The following is a 23,164-nucleotide window of genomic DNA, read 5'->3' on the forward strand; positions in this document are numbered from 1 at the left end:
CTGTCAGTCTCTTGTGTGAAACTGGGGTTCAGGAAGTCACCAACCAGTGTCAAGTCTTGTGTGAGTGAAGTCTAAAGCTCACAAATTTAAACAGTAAACACAGGTGTAGCAGCTCTGCCAGGTAATTTGATTTAAAAAAAAATCTTGGCTCTGACCAGTAACTTCCCAGAGTTTTTTCTGGTTCTGGTTTTAAAAAAACAAAAACACTTAGGTCCTCTTGAACGTTTCAGTTTTCAAGTTATTTTTAAAAGCTTTTATTGTTTGTGCCATCACGATATAATGACTTAATTAGCAACTGCTGAGGTGCTGACCATCTCCCTGCAACGTTAATCATGTTAATCATTCATGATAAGCCACATTGTTTACAGCAAACCTTCTGCTAATACAGTTGCCAAGTATTTACACAGTGGAAAAGTAACAAGCTGGCATGTCATAACTTCCTGATTTAGGTTGACTACGTTCAAAAGATTAGGAAAGTCGACCTTACCCTTACCCAAAGGATAAATCACATAATAACTAGAAGCCACATTGCTTCCACCCTGGAGTATTGTAGAAAATGTTTGTCAGCAACACACAAAGCTTGAGTATGAGATGTCTTTAGCTGTTGCTTGAGAACTTGAGTCAGTGTGGTTACTGGGAAAACATGGTTGTTTGAGGCCTTAATTTCAGTCTGTGAATCCACAAACTGATTATTATTTATTGATCATAGTCAAATATTAAAAGACTCTTATTCTCTCTTCTCTGTTGTCTAATGCATTGTACAAACAGACATGATGTTAGGTAACATTGCAGGGGGCATCTTTCCCAGATTTGACATGTGGTTCATGCAGTAGAGTGTGTGTGTGTGTGTGTGTGTGTGTGTGTGTGTGTGCAGGCATAGCCTCTCTGCTGTTGGTATTTGGCAGTAACAGGCAGTTGACTGTCATAAAAGCAAATTAGCCTGCAGTACAAACCTCATCGAGTTAGGAGAAAGATGTATATTTGCTCATGTGTATGTCAGTACAGTACATTACTCTGCAGTAAAGTGTCCGTGGTGTCTGTGGAATTCGCATGCCCTTGTTAAACACCCCTGTGTGGTATTAACACATCAGCACCTTCATTACCAACCACTTAACTTACTGCAGGAACCTTTGGAGGGACCAGCATCTAAGTTTGTGGAAATTGATTTATTCCCTTGAAAGTCACCGCTCTGCAGCTGTACTTTCTCAGAGTTCAGCAACTTTGGGTGTGGGGCTTGCTGTGCTGATTGGCTGACATTTCACCCTGTCTATCTCTGCAAACTCACAGACAATTCTGGTAAAAAGCTTGCAAAAATTCACCACAGTTGTGTGTATCTTTGGCAAGTTTCCTCTGCCAAAGTGGTTGTATCCTCCAGAGTGCCGTCTCGCTGCTCAGATTTACCTGTCACAACATCGGCAGATTACTTTATCTAATGTACTCCGATGCTTGAACAGTGAAAATGCAGACAACCATTGTTCTCAAAGCACCTTTTAGTTACATTAAAAAGTTTTTGTAAGTAGAAGCTTTGGGTACTTTGGATAGAAATGTGGCTAATGTCTAGTGGCAGGCACTCAAAGTCCATATCACTTCCTGATTGACTGTTAATTAGCCACATTAACACGTCAAAGTGGGCCCTCGTTAAACTAGATCACAATTAATTGCTGGGCTTTTCCAAGTTAAGCAGATTTTGCCTTTTTTTAAATTGCCCCTAAAGTAAAGGAAAGTAGATGAGCTACTAGGATAATAATTAATATTTTCCACTGGCTGGGTTTTCATGGGTAAAAGCCAAGCTGCCACACTGCAGCTGAGGATCTATAGCAGCTAGGCTGGTGCTGCGATTGCATTACACAGTGTGGAAACAACTCCCGTCAGAGTTTAGACTCCAGAGAAAGCAATTATCGTTATAGGCCTAAATGTCATGCACAGCTGAGATGAGTGTATGGGTTCGTGTTGTAGAGAGCGGCCCCGGCATTTTCTTGCTCGCAGACAGACAAATCATATTTGACATTTATTAGCTCAACACACAGCAGAATAACAACAGTGAGATGCATGGATAATAAGCTTAATCACCAGAGCAAAACCCACAATGTCTTTTAAAGCACATTTATCACTTTTTCTTCACTGGGAAACATCAGGGATGGACGCGCTTGCTACTGAAAGACTGTAAAAGTCCTCTGGGTGCCTTGTTTGTTTTTTCTGTGAAAATGTGTATTTGTGTGATTGGGGCACATACTCCACTACCCACCTCCTCCACCACCATCACCATCACATCCACTGGTCACCTGGGGGGCGTTTGCAATGAGGGAGCGAGAGCAGCTCCCAAGGCTGAGGGAGATATGGGAGATTACATGTGTATCCCAGTCCTGATCTGATGTCAGGCAGGGAGAGGTCAATGCAGGGAGCATGCTGGACCTGGCAGTGGGCAATGATTAATCTTGTTTATGTGTGCGTGTGTGTGTGTATGCTGGAAAAAGAAGAAAAGAGGAGACAAGAGAGCAAGGGCTCTGTGGGCATTTTATTTTGACAGCGGTTGTGATTAGAGGGCTGTCTGATGCATGTTTTGAGACAACTTTTTAAAGATACTAAAAGCTTCAGATGTGAATAAGTAACACAACATGCCCGACACTGACTAATAGCAGTTAAATGCTGTACTTTGTGTGTCTGCTAAGTTGTTGCTGGGCAGTCAGAGTACATCAGGTTTTTCCAAAATTGTTCTGTGAAAGCAGATGGCCGATATAACAGAGACCTGAGCTACGAAGCAGGATTTGAGCTTAACTATGTAACTTTAGGATTATTATGAAGACGGTTCACTTCTTACCAGGGTATATTACCATGATAACGTACGGTGTAGACCTAGCCTGTGTGGGAACAGGTTATTTTTCAGATTATGGATCAATAAGCCGATATCACAGTCCAATGATAATTTGAATCTCTGAAAAATAGCCCTCTGATCTGTGTGCACAGATACTATAAGGGCCTGTAGTTTTTCAGTAGCATCTAAAGGCTGTTAAACACCACCAGGGCTGAAAGGATAAAAACTATAACTGTCTGACATTAAAACAATAATTTAACAAAAAATCGTTTGTGAACTTTTATAAGATTGAATGATTTAGTTTCTTGAAAACAAAAGTGAAAAGTTGTGTAATACCTGTAGGAAGTTTGCCCACTGCAAAAGTCCAAGGCTGTAGTTCCAGCATTGGTGTCATTTGACTACAACTTTATGTACTGTGAGCACTGGAAGAGAAATAATGTAGTTCAGGGATTAGAAATAGCTGCTGTGTAAAGTATGGCTTATAAAATAATGTTATATAAATGTCAGCATGACTGAAGGTCGGAGTTATTTATCCCGTCATTAGAGAAGTCCAAAGTTACTGGGGAGGGGAGCTGTAACAAAAGTGATTAAGAATTGTGAAAAGACCCTTTCCATTAAAGAGCCTGTGAGTGTGGCAGCCCCTGAGATGTTGAAACATTTTCCCAGCAGTTAATTGAAACCACAGCTTTTACCCTTAGATTGGAAAAAGGTCAGGAGAGGAGAAGGAGGTGGGAGAACGGAAAAGATGTGAAAGGGTTTATGCAGTTAACTTATAGATCATACTTAATCAATTCTAAAGCATTAAAAGGTTTATGATCAGCCGACTCCTTAGCACCAAGTCCGTGTGATGTCCTGTTGTGCCGATTTGCAGCTGTGTGAGAATAGCACATGTGTGCTGCATACGAGCAAGGACGACTGTTCCAATAATAATGTTCCAATTTGGTTTTTCCAACATATGTGAAAGTGGCTTAAGAGTGGTGAGGGGGGGAAACCTGAATGGAATCTTGGTTCTTCCTGGTTTCTTCCAGCCTGAATAAAATATTGAAAGGACAGAGAAACAGTTGTTAGCTTTCCTTTGAGGAAACACTGTATCTAATTAATTAGACCTTACATTTACAGTCTTCATATGTTTCCCTTTATCTGTGCTCTTATGCTTTACTGTCAGAGTACTCTCATGATGCAGGAGGGTGGAAAGCACCTCACACAGCTGAGGATGTATTTGTGTTTTCAGTGAGCCAGAGCATCCAAAGTGTGCGAGTACAAGAGTTCAGATCATAGCCAAACCAGGACTAAGAGCGTTTTACCTTGAGACATAAAAAAACAAGCTTCAGCCTTTAAAAATCGACCAACTGCTCGCTCAGCTAATAAAAGATTTTTTTCCCCCAAGTGAATTAAGATAACTTTATTTGTGGCCTGCAGTAAAATCATTCTTACACATGCCTCCGACCACAAATGCATATATTATCAGTGGGATCAGATTGCAGAATGGAAAAGCTTTAAACTCAATGTCATTATGGGCACTTTAAGATGAAGACTGTGTACTTACAGCAGTCATGGGGGGAGTCCCAAAGATCCCATACTTGCCAGTGCATGTCAGAGAACAAACCAAACCTTAGTCCTGGCACTAATACGCCCAGAGGGTCAATCAGCCCCTCAGAGAAACTCAGGCGAGTCTTCTCCAATCACGACATCCCAGTGTTTTTGAGACCCAGCCAAGACTCGGCTGTACATCTGCATCTAAAGGTCAAAGGTCACTCTTTCAAGGATGCCAATATTCACATTTTGGACAGAGAAGACAGATGGTTTGAAAGAGGAGTGAAAGAAGCCATCTATGTCCACTGTGAATGACCATATTTGAACAGAGGGCGGGGCTTACAACACCAACCGTCTGCCATCTATAATCCAGATTCGAGATCCCTTCCCAGACGCCTTAACGCCCACTCACATCTTGGGTCATTTGTTCTCAATAAGTCACATGATAGAGTGTGGAAAGGTGTCAAACCTTGGCTGACTATGACCCACACCAGTTTTCACACCTTGGCTCGTGTGATCAGGGAGAGGAACAAAAGGGGGTCCATGACCCTCTTTGGCTACGTCCACACGAATGTGTTTTCATTTGAAAACGCATCGTTTTCTCTCCGTTTTGGCTTCCCATCCACACTGATACGGTGTTTTACCTGAAGGAAAACGCAGCGTTTTGAAAACGCTCTCGAAAACGAATACGTTTGAAGATGGTGCTTTTGCGTCGCAGTGTGGACAGCGAAAACGGAGACTTTTGAAAACGATGACACATTTTAGTCATGTGATGCAGTCATGTGACCAATTAAACAAAGATAGCAGAGGGCATTATACAGCAGTTGTTTTGTTTGCTTTGACAGCCCTATTAAAGATTAATCAGTCTGTACATGCTTCACGTAGCTTTTCTTCAAATTCTTTAACTCTCACTCACTTTTTGCACATTGTACTTTTGTGTTACTCGCAGCAACAACTCCACCTCATTGTCAGTCCATTTAAAAAACTCGGTGCTTTTCCTCGACATTTTGCCGTGACGTTTCAAAGAGCCGGAAAGTAAATAAACAGCAGACAGAAATGAGGCAGGCTGAATCTTCTTGCGTTTCACGCATGCGCAGTACTGGAACGTAAGCGTTTTCGGCCATTTCATTGTGGACGCACAACTCTGTGAAAACGACCGAAAATGCTAGTGTGGACACGGAGTGTTTTCAAACGAAAACGCAGTTTTCAAATCTATCCGGGCTAGTGTGGACGTAGCCTTTGAGTCCAATAGGACTCTCCGCCAATTGCTCTTAGACCTGAAGAAGCTTGTTGGATGAGAGGTGAAACGTCTTCCAGAAACTTAAAGAAGTCCACACGTCTTTCTTTCCAAGCTCCTTAGACCAGCGTTTTTTATTGAAGCGACGATTCCCATGAATAATATAGAGACTTCCATCTAGCCAGATCGTCTTCCATTTTCTTTAAAAGTGCAATGTAGTTTAGTTTATTTAATTATGCAACCCTAGGAGAAACATTAATACCTAAATATTAATATTGCATGTTCTCCCCGTGTTTGTGTGGGTTCTCTCCGGGTACTCCGGCTTCCTCCCACTGTCCAAAGACATGCACTTAATGGGGATAAGTTAATTGGTTAATCCAAATTGCCCATAGGTGTGAATGTGCGAGTGAATGTGAGTGCGAATGGTTGTCTGTCTCTGTGTGTTGGCCCTGCGACAGACTGGCGACCTGTCCAGGGTGTACCCTGCCTCTCGCCCTATGACAGCTGGGATAGGCTCCAGCGCCCCCCGCGACCCTGAAAAGGATAAGCGGACGCGAATGGATGGATGGATATTTAATATTTCCAGATTGCAATAGGGTAGAAGAAGAATTATGGAAGGAGCAATTAATCAGAAGAGCTGCAGATTTTAACCAGTTCATCAAATAATCTTAAACTCTTAAGAAAGAGTTTATTAGTGTAATTACCTCAGAGGGAGTGTTTTGTGTATGCTAGAGAAAGCCTCTTAATTATTCTTTCTTTTTACCATCCCTGTTTTTATAGTGCAGACAGAGTTGTAAAATGTGGGCACTCTGCTAATGATTAAATATTAATTAGATTAAACTGATATACTGAAGTGAGTGAAAATATCATTACTTTTGTATGCACTTGGCCATATACTACTAAATTTTAAAAAAAAAATGACCCGAGCAGGGTCTCCACCAGCAGTTTGACTGGCAGCGGGGCATTTTAACATTGCCCTCAATTAATTTGAAACCAGTACCCTTCTGTAACGCTAATTGTGAGCCACACATGGAACAACAGAGCTTTGGTTTAGGTGCATCTCTGCACTCACCATGGGTGACAAGTGAGACAGAAAAAGATGTCAAGGTGTTTATATATAAGAGCGAGAGAGCAATGAGAAGCAGTTAACGCTGTTCCCAAAAACCTTCTAGCCTGTTATAGTCACTAATTAGTAGAGATAAGTGGACAGATATCAGCTCTCTAACATTTGCTTTGTTGTTTTGTCCTTTTTAAAGTGTCTTTGTGGGTTTTTCAAGCTGTTTTAGCCCAAGCGGACCTTGGCTAATAACACCAGGGCAGAAACTCTGCAATCATTGCGACTTATGAAAAGACTGAGATCATTCTTTCTGCAGAAAAATGATCAATAGTTAAAACCCTAATACCCTTTTACTGCTACACTACTTGTATGTTTTCATATGAGGAAATGGTTGGAAACTTGGTGGATGTGTTTGATGTGTCAGTGCTTATTCCCACCATGATGAATCTTTTTGGTAATCTGTGTCTAATTTCAAGTGAAGCTTTTTGATCCAAACTGCTTTAAGTATAGCTAATTAGTCATATCTTGACAATAAGGGCAATGTGACGGAGCAATAAAGACACTGGGTTTGAAAAGCTTCAGCGCTTTCCATTTCTCTTTCCACCTCCAGTACTAATTCTCATTTGTCTTGCTCTCTGCCACTTTGGTGCTCTCTCCATCCATGAGAGATTTATTGCACTCCTCTCGTCGCGCAAACCCACAACCCTCGTCTCTCAACCAGCAGTTGAGAAAACACCCGCGTTTACAAAGACGACAACTGTGTAACATGCATCACTGTTTTTTTGTTGTTGTTTTTTTGTTTTTCTAGCAAGCCAAGCATTTAATTTGCGGAGAAGTCTTAGCATTGACAAACAACACTAGTGTGAGCTGTTATTTATTGTATTCTGTAACCCACTTTGATATCAACCCACTGGGGATCTCGATGTGTAGTGTAATGAACACTGACTGTTTTGCTGTCGGAGTCATCTCTGTCTCTGATGCGTCTTAGCTCTTGATGTCGGAAAAGTCAGGGGCTCAATTGAGTTAGAGAAAATAGAGCTCCACTTTGATTGTTTGTCTCTGGTGTTGTCACCTCACATGGAGGAGAAATACTTCACTTAATGGCTCTGTGGCAAGAATCTGATTCTTTTAATCCTCCCTGCTATATCTCTCTTTATGGCTTCAAGTGGTGGAGGAAAAGGATAAAAACAGCCACTTGCCCAAAGGCTTGATGAACATCCTGCCTCAGCAGGGAAATGTGATAAAGCAGATCCATTTTTCAAAATAAGGAATCTTTGCGTCATTACCCTGCTGGCAAGTCTACTTCAGATAAACACAATTCTAGTCAGGAGGAAAAGTTTAGCCTACAATAAACACCTCACCATCTCCCAAATTCCAAGCAGTGGTACCAAGTAGAAGCTCTCTATTTTCATGCCTTTGGAATTTAACACCTCCATAACGAATGCTGACTCCTGGCCTCGCTGTCTTCATGCTAGTCCGCAACCAGCTGACTGCAGTGACTCACTTGCCCCTTTGTTAACCACAAAAACGCACCACTTGCTTGTTCCAATTGCCACCCTGCTCCATCTCCTCTCCTGGCGCTACATTTTGCTGCCAGGTGAGACCTCTAATAGTGATGGCTACGTCACGACCATCTAATCCAGACATGCAGATGGCAAACAAAGCGTGTATATAAGCATATAATGCTTGCACAGACACATGGCCGATGCACATTCACACATACTTTCTCACCCTCAGCTTCTTGGCTGTCTTGACGCATAGCATCCACTCCGCACAGTATTGGTTCCAGACTGTCTGGCACCTTGTATCACTCTCTGTCTTTCTGTAGCTGCTGTCGTTGCATTTCTCTTGGCATTACACCTTCCTTGTGCCAAATTCACAATGTGTTGTGTGTCCTTATTATAGTGGATGCAGCCATGTCCAGAGGAAGGTCTACCCTGCTCTAAGAAAAGGACGATTGACTCGGATCGGTTTTATATTTCTGTTCCCTTGCTGTCACAACAGTCAGATGAGACAAAACTAAATTGGATGCAAACAAACAAAACCCCAAAACAGATATTATAACACAGGAGACTTTATATTTACATGGAGTATAACTAAACAAACGAATCCTGGAACCAAACTTAGTCATAATCATGCTCTTCAAGCATTTTCTTTTAAACTGTGTCTATCACTAACAAAAAATTGTGGCAACAAGAGATAAGTGATGCCTTTACATAAAGACACAGATCGTACTACCCATTTACACTTTGTATGTCTATGGGTGATTAAATAGCTGTAAGAGCAAAAAGACAGGCAAGAAGCATTTGAGACAGAAATCAGACACATTGTATCCTAATGTTAAAAGGTGTGAAACTTTCCCCCGTTCCTGGTTTGATAAGTAATATCTGTTGGTAAGAGCCCTGTGAAAGTATATGCTGGGAAGTATTTCCCTATGGCACATTACAGTGACATGATTCTCCCCGTGAGGTTATGGAGTTCTGTATTGTGTTATGTGATCCTTGCAACCACTAAATTAGATGACACCAATGCCAACTTTGGGCTTTTGTTACATTGTATCCTTCCCACGTGCTTTTGTTAACAGTGTAATTGCCGGTAAGTTAGCTGAACTATATTTTAGACAATAACAAACAGCTTCATATATCACAATCATTAGACCCTGCCATGATGTCCATTGAGTGAGAAAAAGCAGTGTGCAACACCCAGTGAGGGTTCTCTCTTTGAGGTTCTGGCATAGGTAATAGTGAGTAGTTAATGTTTGTTTTTGTTTAATGGAACTTTCTGTGTATTTAGATGCCAACAGATTTGTGATTTTCACCAATTTGTTGCAGTTAATTGTTGTATTCTCACAAACAGATTGCATGTAATTGGCAATTTCATCCCATTAAGCCAAACTGACAGCAGACTGATACCAGACAGACTCCATCTTATTGGCTTTTTATTATCACCCTGACAATGGAAACAGCAGTTTCATTTATAAGGCACGTGCATAAAGTCACTTAAACTTAAAGTCAACAAGCTTAACGCAGAAGATAAATACAAAAGAACTGTGGAGGTGCAGAATGTCTTAAGACTATGAAAACCTGTATCCTCAGAACCTGTTAGAGGTGCCAGACCTTAACTGATGAATAACCTCTTCTACACTGAAATTTTTTGGGAGATTGAGGATTGGCTAATTTTAATGACACACCAAAGTCACTTTCCAATTCAATTTTATTTCAGTTCAATATAATTTTATTTATATAGCAACAAATCACAGCAACAGTGAGCTCAAGGCACTTTATATTGTAAGGTAGACCCTAAAATAATGCATACAGAGAAAAACCCAACAATCATATGACCCCCTATGAGCAAGCTCTTTGGCAACAGTGGGAAGGAAAAACTCCCTTTTAACAGGAAGAAACCTCCAGCAGAACCAGGCTCTGAGACTGTGAGAATGGCAACTGATTGCAAGTAGTTGGCCTCTGTGTTCAGAGTAGCCATTTCAAACCATGCTTGCAATAATTCTGGTTGTGCCACGAGTATTTTCCCGAGTGTGACTGTAGCAGAACTAGTCTAATATAACATTTAAATGTAATTGATTTAGAATGGAGAAATCCCTTCCCATCCTTCTTCCACTGATTCTTGCTCGAAGAAGTCAGTCCACAATACTTCCAGGCAGGGGCAGATGTATTCCTTCTTATTTAGAAGTTGCTTTTGTTCCTTTGTTTTGTCACCATCTTTCACAGCTCACTGAGCTCAGCTGCTTTTTCCACCAGTAGAGACTGCCCTCTACTGGTGTGAGCTATGCTATAATACATTGCCTAAATACAATATTTATGAGTACTATATCAGTTAGAGCTGGGCGATATATCGAGTTTTTAAAAAATATCGATATATTTTTATACGAGATATAAGATCTGACAATATCCTTTATATCGATATAGTCTATGTTACATTATAATTATACTTGTGGAGCCGCAAGTTTGCCTCTCTTTTGTCCACTTTCGTCTTTACGCTACTCGGCCTCGCCTCTCCTTCACTGAACACAACTCCCCCTCCTCCCCCATCGCTTCACCTGCAGGAAGCAACAAGATGGACACTGCAAATCTCCTTTAACGAGTTACTGCGCATCGCCCCGTGCATGGGGCTGGACGGCGTCAATGTGTTAGCTAGCTAACCACGCTAACGAGCTAACCACGCTAATGAATCCTTTCATTTTCTCAAAAGTTGACAGCGCGCCTTATGTATGAATTCTGGTTGTGCTTGATGGCCGCGAACCGATTTTATGTGGTACACAGCACTCAGCAATCTGTCAAAAAATGTTTTAGTACGACTTTGGTAAGCTACGGAGCTGCACCGCTTGATGGATTGTCGGAGCATTACGGCTGAGCCTCGCGGAGTGATACGTACTGTGCTTCAACGTAATATTACCCTACTGTGTATAAGGACCATAAATGGCACCTGTTAAGAGACGTGGTTGCGAAGTGGATTTCAAACTCCAGGCTGTCAGTACAAGTTGGGAACAAGTTGGGAACAGAGCAGCTGTGAAATCTGTCTTTGTTATTGTGCTCAGCGTCTTTTAGTTTACATTTTGACTGCACAATTGTGAGCTTTTTGTTATGCACAAAAACAACATTGTTTTCTTTTATTTATGGAGCATTATTATTTAATAAATGCTCATAATTTATTTTTGAGTAAATTTTATGTACATCTGCTCTATGTTAATAAAAGTGCCTGTGTGACATCTGGGACACAGCTTTGACTAAGAACTCTCTTTTTGTTCTTACTTTATGGCTTTAAAAAAAATATATCGAGATATATATCTTATATCGCCATCCGGCTAAAAAATATCGAGATATGAATTTTGGGTCATATCGCCCAGCCCTAATATCAGTTAATGAGAAAGCATTTAATACCATTGAAAACTACTGTCTGGATCTGTAAATGACCTGGTATATTGTAATGCCATGATGGGTGATGGTGGAGGAGCATATCAGCCAAAGGTTTGTGGTGTTTGAGAGTTAAATTTATAGTGAAATTACCATTGTAGTACCATAATTTGCTTGTATACCAACATATTAAAAAAGAAATATTATAAAAGCTTACCCAGATGCTAATGTTTTTTCCACACGCCCACTTCCCACCTTGCTGAGATTAAATCTGATTCCCTATCTGCCACACCAGCTGTTTGGAGTGTCATCCGTTGAGCACACTCAGCCACCTACAGCTAACTTGACACTCCCTGTCTTCCAGTTTTGCCTTTGTTGCTGCTAATAAAACACACAGGAAAAAGGACTAATTATAAGAATAGCCAGTGGCTCCGAGCTGACATTTTGGCTACTGCGACTCCCGCTTCAACTACTCAGTGATGAAAAGGACTGATAATAAGGCACGGAGTGAAAAACAAATGAGGGGAGCAAGAGGTTTATGTAAGTGGGACCACCGTGTGTTTTGTTGGAAATACAAAGAGGTTTGCATAATAATGCTTTTCCTAGGAGAGCTCATAGAGAGTGACTGTGCTACACATCATTAGTGGAGTGAAGTCCTTGAAGATTATTATGTGTTTGTGTGTGTTCATGCATGGCAGCATTTATCCACCTGCGTTTGGCAGAGGACAGTGGGGCATCTCTAATTCCCAGCACTTCTCCAGTAGCAGTGCATTAACATAACAGCTCTAACTTTGTTTCCTATTCAAAAACCCTCAGTGCCCTCTGTCTCCTCCTACTGTGCTCTGTGAAACTCCAAAAAAGTGCCAGGAATTCACAGTAGCCGGCAACATCAGGCTCTTCAGATGATTAACCATGTCATTCTCCTCCCACATCTCCCCAAACCTGAGCAGTTGGAGTAAAGTGATAATTATGAGACAAGAATGGTTCCAGGAAAGTAGGAGGAAGCACTGTGAGATTTAGTTGCCAATTGGAGCCTTTGTTTGGCCCTGTTCGAGACACAAGAGTGCTGCTTCCTGTTTCTGTGAGAGACGCTTTAATCTAATTAAAAGCAGATTAATGGCGTACTGACTGGCTTCGCTGGAGCTACAACAGAGGCTTAGCGAAGAGAAAAAAGCACCTCCCTTCAGAATTTGCCACTGTCCTGTTACCTGTTAAATATCGGCCGTAAACAATCCAGACTGTTGTAAACAGGAGCGCCTAAATGCACCCTAAGGACTGCTGTCTTCGTGTACAATTGAATGAGAGGGTCATGGGCACTGGCAGGCGTCCAATCAAACTGTCCCTCCAATGAGGTTTTACTTGCAGTCTGGCTTATGCCGTGCGTCAGGACGGCTCTATGTCTCAGATTACATTGTGGCATTTAAATGACGCTTTCATCAAACACGGCATAAAGATTTGTATTCTCCTTTCGAACAAGTAAACAGAAGAATAGAACGGGTCAAGGTCTCAGAGCTTTAACAATGTTCCTGGGCCTACATAACAGCCGTAAAAGAGAAGAGAAGAAGAAAGGGTAGTATAAGGGAAAGGTTTCTGTATAAAGCGAGAAGACTGAGCGCGTAGAGGGCAACTTGAAAATCTTTTTGGTTTCTTAGCATTCATAATCAGTGTGTTTGACTGGTCTATAATCAGGAGCATTTTGGATTTTAATGCGCGTGTGATTTGGTGATGGGCTCGTTTAAGCCGACGAGAGTAAATCATCTCATCCTCAGTGCCTTTCATTTGACTCTTATAAGCACACGCAAATCCTAATTCATACAGCTGTCCAAAAAGGGGAGAAAAAACAGCAGCACTGCTTATTGACACACACAAATATACTGTCAAACTCTCCCTCCATCTTTCTCTGATTCTCACACACACACACACGAAGATACGCATGCACTTGCAAAGGACAATGCACCTCACACTTGAGCATAAGGTGATGTTAACTAATAAAGGTGGTGTTATCAGGGTGTTTCGGGAGAGAATATATTAGCTAAGAAAATTGACCACAGCATCATCTGTGCTTGGGTGAAGCTGAAAGGAGCGCTAAATGAGAGATGACTGCTGACACTAACCTATAGTGGAAATCCCTCCACCACCAAACACCATCGCAGCCATCATCATGCATTACAAACTCTGCTCTATTGTAAAGCGATTCCTCTACAATGAAGCAGTTTTTCTACTCTTGGCTCTGCGTGATGCCATTGAGAATAGATATGCTTTACATGGTCATCTCAGGCACATGGCCCTGGTCGTGAGGAAAGCAGCTCCATCAGTCTTTTGTTTTTAAGAAGCAGCCAATCAGAGGGAAGTTAGAAAGCAATGGTAGCTAAAAATGAGTATCAGCCAATATTAGCCAGAGACAATGACAGTGAAACATGATTATTTTTAAAAAGTGTTGTCATGCTATAACTACACATAACAAATATTTATGTTTCATGTTCTCATTAAATTTATTTCATTAAATCACCAAACACTGGTGTCGATGCTGGTCTTAAAATCCTATACTGGTCAGGCTCTAAAAATGAGCTGAGGGTTTTGCACAAATGAGTCTTTTTGAACTGTGAATCATGCAGTTCTGCTCCATTGTCCAAGAATAAAAACATAGAGCTGGAAGAGGCACCAAATGTTTGTAAGTTGAATGAAAATGATCCGCATGCTCTATGTATTGGCATCAAATATTAACCGCTGTTATCGGCAGCTTTCAAGTAACAAAGATAGCCGCACCTCTAGTGTGTGTGTGTGTGTGTGTGTGTTTAAGCCTTATTACTTTCCTTCATCTGGACTGCGGGCTCAGGCCCTCACAGCCCACACACACACACACACACACACACACACACACACACACACACACACACACACACACCCACCCCCCTTAGTCCATCTTCTTTAGTTCTCGGCCTCTATCGTCAGTCCTCGTTCCAGTCACTGCCATATCTCTATTAACCCCCCCACACTCTTCTCAAACACACACACACACACACACACACACACACACACACACACACACACACCAGCAGTCGACAGGATTATCTAGGCTTATTCCCGAAGGCTGGACACCCAAACTCCAAACCCCCACCCCAAACTGCAGAGCACATCATTTAGCTATTGCTGCAGTGCATCAGTTTTTCTTATTGTAGATTGTAAATGCCCCCCCCCCCCCCCCCCCCCTTTCTCATCTTGATGCCCTGAAACGATCCATGCATCTCTGTGGACTATTTTCCAGACAGCTGTCCCATTCACCATGCAACATTCATAGCTCAGCTCCACTCGTCACGATTTTTTGCTTGATCCAACCTTCTCCTCTTTGCTCCTTATACGTTTGTCCTTTCCTCTACCTCACCCACTATATTACTCCTTCCCTCCTCAGTCCCTGTTCACCTGCTTTGTTGTGCCTTTTTCCCCATTCCTCTCCCTTCTCCAAGCATCTGTTTTCTTTCCTCCTTGCTCCCTTTCCTACCCGCCCAATCCCCACTTAGTCTCTCTTCTGCACATTCCCACTGTTCTCCCCTTCTTCCCCTTTCTTCCTTCTCTCCTCGCTTCTCCTGAGCTTCTGTTGCTACGCAATTTCCTTGTGAAATATCTGTCAGATGTAGAGTGGTGTAGTGCGTCGGGAATTGACTGTAAGGTGGAATTTGCGGTGAAAGCACGACATCGCCCTGACAACTTAAGCTTATATTTCAGACTTTCAGGCGCAGGTGAGCAACTTAAACTGCCAAATAAGAAATGGGAAATGTTGCCGTTCGCACGCAAACACATACACACACGTTTTCTCTGTGGGACCTGGACTCCTCGCTCTCTTTACCTTTATTTCTTCCTCTCTTCACCAATTTCTTTCCCTCCATCTCTTCCTCTCTGGCAGCCTCTTGCTTGAGTTTTTGGTTTCGTTTGTGTCTGGGTGAGGACGTGACTTGACTGTGTAAAGAAAGCAGGCACTCAAGGTGATGCTGATACGCACTCCAATCTCAGAAATACACGCGCACACACACACGCCCCTCCACTCTGAAACACTTGATCATCTGACGCTATTTTTGCAAAACATAAACTTACACGAGGCGCGTGCAGGGCTTAGCCACTAATTACATTTTTTTTGCATTTTTAGCCAGTGGCTGTGGAATTAGAATAGAATAGAATAGAATAGAATTCAACTTTATTGTCATTGCACATGCACAGGTACAGGGCAACGAAATGCAGTTTGCATCCATCCAGAAGTGCTTTAGTGATATAGATATATTACAATATATATTAGCAATAATATAGATATGTGAGTATATTACAGAAATGGGTCTATTATGGTATGTTATAATGTACACGGTATGAAGTATGTTGTGAATATTCTATAACTATAAGTATGTACAGGCTGTAGTGAGTACAAGCTATGTACAGGATATGAACAGGATATAAATATGAAAAACTATACAGAATATGAAATAAATAACTTTACAGAATCTGGGATATACAGCTATACAGAAATGGGAACTATGCAAGTTGTAAACAGTTGTAGGATTAAAGATTATCGAATGTACAGAATGATTATTTACACAGAGCTATACAGTAGTGACACAGAGCTATACAGTAGAATTATGGGAATTAGGTAAGTATGAGAAGGATCCCGATTTACAAACTACTCCAAGCTATGGTGTCCAGTTTGGCTTTCTAATTCCTGCCTTGAGCACATTACCTCAGAATATTATGCATCGCCTAAATGCTGCGTTATGCTCCATGCGCACTGAAATGCAGCATGTTCATTTTTGTTTTGCCGTTTCTGGCCCAACTGTCTCCAGTGAACCTTGAATGAGCCGATTTGTTAGTGGCGATGGAGAGGTGGTTTCCATGGCAACTTTCGTACCATCTTCGTGTACTTTTTCATTTCTACATATTGTCTGCATCAGTAGCTTAAAGCAGTTTTGGCTCGTGTGCTACGTTTTGTGTCTGTGGCGCAGATTTGACAGGTGGTGAGAGGAGACTGAAAGAGGGTGGAAGAAAGCAAGCAGAGAAACAGGAAGGAGACGCAGGGATAGAAAACAAACGTGCTCAACAGCACACTTCTCTGTATCAATTTTTTCCCCATTTGTAGCCAATGTAATGGCACAGTCAACACATGCATCTGCGGGATGCAGCTGGTGGCTTGTCATACTCCACAGCAGATCTTTATGGGCGACGGAGCTGACCGGCACGACAGGCACCAAAAATGTGTTAACATTAGCTGGGAATTGAAAGCAGCAGTGACAAACTCTGACATGTTTCAAGGGAACCCATTCTGCTTTTTCATTATTTTCTGTCTTGTATATACTGTACAGTTACAGTACAATAGTCAGTTCTCATATTTATTTACATGAGAAAACCTTGAAAGAAATGTAACTGCTCTGAATTGTCAGTTTCTGTCATATGATTCTGCATCCAACCCTAGGTATTACTGTACGTCTCTATTAAATATCCCTGCAGTCTTACTGTTCTCTAATTTAAACCCAAAACATAAAAAGCAGTGCCAAACTAACAAATTACCTGCTCTCAAAACGCAATCAATTTTTTTCTAAAAACAAGGCTAATTTAAGAACTTAATTGAAACATCAGTCATCTAAATAAAACTTGTATGGCTTCTGTGCAAGACTACCACATTAATTAACCCTATTTAAGATATTAAGAATGGAGTTTGACATGAGCTATATGTGTCTGCAGCGCGGTCATTGTTGTAGTTTCTAACATTAATGTGAACATGACACAATGATTCAATGTTTAAGCAGTAATGTGGCACTAATTACAGAAAAGTTCTAATATAGACCCCAATTCTTTTGATATTACTATTAGAGCCTACATTCAATTCTGGACTTTGAAATGGTTTGTTACAGCCATGTATTCACATTTGTCATAATTAATAGAAAATGTAATGTAGCCCATTGTGTTATTATTTCCAAATAAAAGCACCTAGGTACATAACTTTAAACTTTTACAAGGCGTCAAGTATCCAAACCTAGTTGTATCTCTAACTACCTCATGTTTCTGTGTAGTCTCTGACAACTGTGTCTAAACATTGTTCGATACTAATTTTGAAAGCCATTTGTTCAACAGGAACTTGTTATGAAAGACTGATTCATACTCTGCGCAACTTGGAAAGTGACAAGTTTCACCAATATGTTTTTCATCTAAAGGGAAATAACATCTCCAACCGACAGAAACTCTAATATAAACTAACACCTCCACCTGAGGGCTTAAAACACTATTGCATTAGCAGGAGGGACATTGGAAACAAACAGCCATTGCATTACCGCTGTCGATCCACTGAGAGGCCAGATAGCTGCGAGGCACATTCTTGAGTAAGCCATAGAAAACCTAATACAACTGTGGCTCAGTAGTGAGAAGTCTATCGGCTTTGTGTCTGTGTCCAAAGTTCAGTGGCTGAAACCAGAGATATGGAGCGTTTCTGCTGGCCTTCGTTAAAAGAGTACTTGGACATTCTGGACAGTTGGTGTCAGTTCATCTGCAGGTTTTCGGTACCGGTGATGATGTGTCCTCTTTGGACAAAAAGCCCGCAGCAGGACTCTGCTGGCCTGTCAGCACCAGGAAGACCGGATACTCTCTTGTCACTGCAGAAACAGCTTGCTGCAAAGAGTGCTTTTGTGCTAAATGGTAGGAAACAAGCTTTCATGGACCCAACTCTTGGTCTTGGTGGAACAGAACCCCCTGCAGTGAAATGGCACACTGCAGCCAGAGGAAGGGAGTGACAAAGAGGTCTACACATTTGCCTTGTGCCTTTAGCTATATGTTTTCTCCTGTGGTCCACTCTTTCACCAGCTCCCCCTCCCCTTCTCTTTATCCACATCATCATGCCAGTATATCTTTTTGCTCCAAAACTGATGGGTAGCTGTCTAAAAGATGGGCCAGTTGCCACCTTCTGCTTTCTTTGTCATCATCCAACAAACTAAGGCCAACCACCATGTGGGTATGCTAATGTGTGCTGCCCTGGGGCTGCCCGCAGAGATGCCAATCTGCAGCGGGAGCCAACTGGCTATGAGAGGAGAAAATGATGCTTTGACTCCTGGACCCTGTCAGTCTGAAGGGGTGACTGGAGGGTGAACTGCCGTGGCAGACCATCAGCGTGCTCTGTTTTGGCCCCTCTCTGCTTCAGGTCTGCTGGGAGGGAATGTGATCCTACATCACATGTTTTCCCTCTGGCATAGGATGAGTACACTAGTGTATTTTGAACCAGCTGAACCAGACATGGGTCAAATTGATTTTGCAAAAGAGTGTTTGTTTTCAGTGTGACCTACGTGGAGGAGCTGATTTTCACTGTGGTTTGCCACAACAGTCGATTGCATGTACTTTTGTGCGATTTATACGCTGCATTTACATGCATCTCATATTGGTGCCTAATTACATTCACACCTGACATTAAGATGCATCTTGAGCATACAAATGGGATTTCCACTTCTCTAACATTCACTACATGTCCATGTAATATTTCACCTTCACTGGAAAGGAAGCATCTACTGTATTAGTCCCCACAGATACTGCCATCCATTCCTACCAAGTAGTAATTATTTCTAGTTTGTAGGACATCGCAGTTGAGCCCAGCAATTTAAGACACCTTAATTGTTGCTCCTCCTACTTTGGACTGGATAGATGTCAGCATGGTTACTTTGCTACCTTGTGCAGCATCAAGCAACACCTCTCTATCAAAGGTCTGATCTTAGTCGAGCAGATCTCCTGCAGTAATATGATGAAGATTGGGGAAGGAGGTGACGACCATCAAATTTTTGCTACAGCAGCTTCTCTGTGTGATCAGAAACATGGGCCCACTGACCACCTTTAACCTCCTAAGAACTCTTCCACGCCATGCATTTTTAATTTCTCTTTGATATTTGGGCTGATTGGGACCCGATGAATGTAAAAACAAAGAATAACCAGATTTTTTTTTTTTTTTACCTTATTTCTGTTTCTAAGAAAAATTGAGAGCCACATATGAGGATATTCATTTAAAATTTAAATAGAACAGTAGCAGTATAATGTCCTCGTAAAAGGATATCAGGCCCTTGTAGAGCAAAATTGAGTATTTTGGTCTAAATAACCCAAAATGTGATGTCCACATATGTGGACACCAGGTCCTAGGAGGTTAAAGCAGGCCTCCTCTAATTGACGGATAAATTGCATAAATTCCGGCCGGTCTAATTCTTACTATCAATCATGTTTTGAAAAACTGACACAGTGTGTAAACTCCATCCATCTGGTGCTCCTCCAAGCAACAACAATAACAACAAAGCGAAATTTTCAAACGCTGTACGACTGGAATTGCCTCTGCATAGCCTGCCAATTTCCTTGTTTTGTTTACACGGCTCCACCGTTTACCTTTTAGTTTTTAATGAACTCGAGAGAGTCGTGACCATTATTATGTTGGTGGCGTACCACTTTTAATGATGTGCTGTTTTAGCTGTCGCCGTGCTATGGCTCTGCCCTGCGGAAGTCTTCATTAGCACTGTAGCACTCTCCCATGTGCCTGCTTGTACTTATATAAGGAGGTATAAATATAAAGAGGACTGGCAGGGTTAAAGAGTGTAAGAGTGGAGACTCGACGACTTGAGGCTTCCCACTGCGGTGGTCTGATTTATGTATCCGGGAAGAGAAGGTCATCCTGTGGTCAGTCTAGCATTATGAGCTATTTCTCCGGACTTTTTTACTTTGTCTTCCACGTCCTCATGTTTCTCTGATGCTCAATCGGAGCTGTTTTACAATGAGAGTAACAGGAAAAAGCTGTTATGTGAAAATTACTTCAGTATGTTATAAGAGATGCTTTCTTTTTTCTTGCTGTTTTCTATTTTTCTGCCTGCCACTCTCTTTATCCCCCTCTGACTCTCTCCTATGAGTTGTAAAAAGTGATGGGGCATCATGTCATTCCTGTTCAGATGGAAGTGTTGCGTGCTCCTAGTGTATTGGAAATGGAGCAGTGAATAAATGGAGTGCTTACAGGATGCAGAAGGAGACCGTGTTCTTGATCTAGTCGGGGTTGGTCGATGAACATCGCTTTCATCACAAGGGCTTGATGTGTTTGTGTGCGTGTATGGAGCTGTTTGAAGAGGTATGTATCGAGTTCTGCCTGAATGCAGCAAACTGTCTGAGAGCAAGGCAAATTGCTCTGGAGAACCGAGTCGATGAGTGTGTGAATCGGAGAGAAGCGCCTTCATTATGCTCACATACATGTGCTGCGTGTGGATTCGTGTGTGCGTTGCTACCTTGCTCATCAGTTAATCCATTATCATTTACCGGCCTGTCACAGCCTGCGAAGGTAATAGTGTGAGCACTTGAACTGAATTAATGCTATAGCTCTGCACCGAGCGTCACTCAATCACTTCAACTTAACTTCATTTCTAACCCAGTTTTCATGCACCGCGGCCCCACAGAGCCCCCTCTCTCCACTGATAATTGAGCTCCACCTCGATTGGAGGAGTTGTCGCCATTGTCATCTACTTGGAAAAGTAACTCGCCTCTCCTCCCCTCTCACCTCATTTAGGGACGAGCTTGTTACTGACTGTGCCGTTCTGTGTTTGTGTGTGACAGTGTTTGTGTGTTTGCACGCACTGACTTCAGAGCAGAGCTCAGCGGGAGTCTTTTGTGTGGTGTAAAGCAGGGAAGTCAAACTCATTTTATCTTAAGTGGGCTGGACCAGTGAAACTCTCTTTTCTGTCAGTGAAAAGAAGTTTAACTACACATTTAATCCCTGAGATATCTTTATGTAGCAACAACATATTGTAATTTCAACAATATGTATCAGTTTTGTATCAGTTTAGTCTTTACTGGGCTGATTCAGGCCCCTGGGTCTTATGTTTGATACCCCTGGTATAACAGATAAAATTACGACTAGTAAGATGTCAAATGTTAGTCCAAATGTTGACCTACATTCACTTCCATCCCTGTGCAAAGTAAATATTTTCTTTCACCCTCTGGTCTCATCATTGACTTGAAAGCTGCACCTCACACCTTGCGCTATTTGTCAGATACTCCAGAAGGCAACAATATCATGCAGGGTGCTAAGAGGTCCAGTTAAGGAACTAATTAGTGAGGCCTGGTAGATGCTGCTAAGTTTAGTTACATTTGTTATGAAGGGGTAAAATGGCTATGGCTACCAAAAGCATTGTTGGTACTAGGCTGTAAGCACACTGAAGTGAGGTATATTAACAGGGCAGTCTACGGGGATCTACTCGCTGCAGCCTGCTACAAACAGACGTGTGCTACTATTGGAAACCGCACCGATGAGTGTTGTGAAATTGCAGTAAAATTGTAGGCTGTAAAAACAACAATAAAGAAAAACAAACAGAAAGAAGCAAAAACTAAAATTACAGCTTAGAGGAACTTTTTCGTTCCATTATCAGTTTGCCAAAAAAGATCAACACACACATTTTTGGAGATTACTGCAGATTAAAGTACATTGTGCTAGCATATGGTTAACATTTAAATACCGGACTTTGGCTTGTATTTACATGATCTTGTATTTAATCTGCTTTGCTAAAAGGTTTTGATACTTCTCTGTACTAGCAAGAGAAGTATAAAGTACTAGTGCTTAACTTTAGTTAGCTATATAGTTGAAAAATGGGGAAACTCAGAAGTCGATTTGCATGCTCTCCATGCTACACCTCAGGATTGAATCCATCATATTCAAGTAATCTCACCGTGTTTGCAGTCTATCACAGACTATAGGGCTGTGGGTTGCCCTGAGCCAAGGTCACGTCACACTGACAGCTCATCTCCGTGTCCAAACTGTAATTCTGCCTAACAAACTGACAACAGCGGGCCAAAAGGCAAGCAGGAGATGACTGACGACAACAACACTTCAGTGTACAGTTGCCAACAGAACTTGACCTGGCTTGCACTAATTAGTAAAGACCTCGGGGACTTGGTGCTGACATTAAGCCCTATCTAAAAACTGCTGAGTAAAAGGGCCTGGCAGAGATACTTAACATCTCAACAGTGAGAAAATTCCACTAAGGCTAAAGGATTTAGTTTAAACGCTTAGTGAATTTCTCCCTCCATTTTCATCTCCTTTGTTGAACTGTGCACGTCTTTCATTTGTAAAACTCCAATTTCATAAGTCTCTTCGCTTGGGTGCCAGACCAAAACCCCAAGAATTTCAAGATGGAGGGAGTGTGGATTTGCAGATTATGTTACAGGAAAAGAAAGAGCCATAGTATGCACAGTTTTGGAGTGCAGAAAAAGCTTCCAAAGGTTTAACGTGGCTGACATTTTGTGTAAAGAGAATCTGCTTTGGAGATGAAATGTCTGTCAACAAGACTGCCTGCTTCATAGGTTCCAGTTTGCTGAGTGTGCACCCAGTAGGCCCAGAAATATGAGGCGCGTGAAGAATGTTGCTGAGTGTCTGGTTTGTAATCCCCACCCACCCCCTTTCTTGCGTAGCCCCTGAGAAAAAACAGTGATTCATGTTTTAGCGCGTGATTACAACTCGGGGGGTAGTCTGCTCCTCACTCTGCTTCATTTTTGAAAGTAACTTCTGGAGCAGCACCTCCAGTAGCGATCTCCCAGTCTGGCAGTTCCTCCCACACGCCCTCTGGTCGAGTGATCTCACGGGGAAGCGTCTCGGGGAAGAAAACCCCGCTTTTTGAGTGTTAACT

The 23,164-nt window shown here is 41.9% G+C and overlaps 1 protein-coding gene across 6 annotated transcripts in view; it reads left to right on the plus strand.

Moving 5' to 3' along the window:
• arvcfb (ARVCF delta catenin family member b) overlaps positions 1-23,164 on the plus strand; it is a 251,388-nt gene that overhangs the window by 207,936 nt on the left and 20,288 nt on the right. The window lies entirely within an intron of this gene.

The sequence above is a fragment of the Aulonocara sp. 'chitande type north' Nkhata Bay genome, linkage group LG12 (genome assembly GCF_057382095.1).
Source record: "Aulonocara sp. 'chitande type north' Nkhata Bay isolate Kocher_YH1m ecotype deep benthic linkage group LG12, A_spYH_male_GT1.1, whole genome shotgun sequence".
NCBI lineage: Eukaryota > Metazoa > Chordata > Actinopteri > Cichliformes > Cichlidae > Aulonocara > Aulonocara sp. 'chitande type north' Nkhata Bay.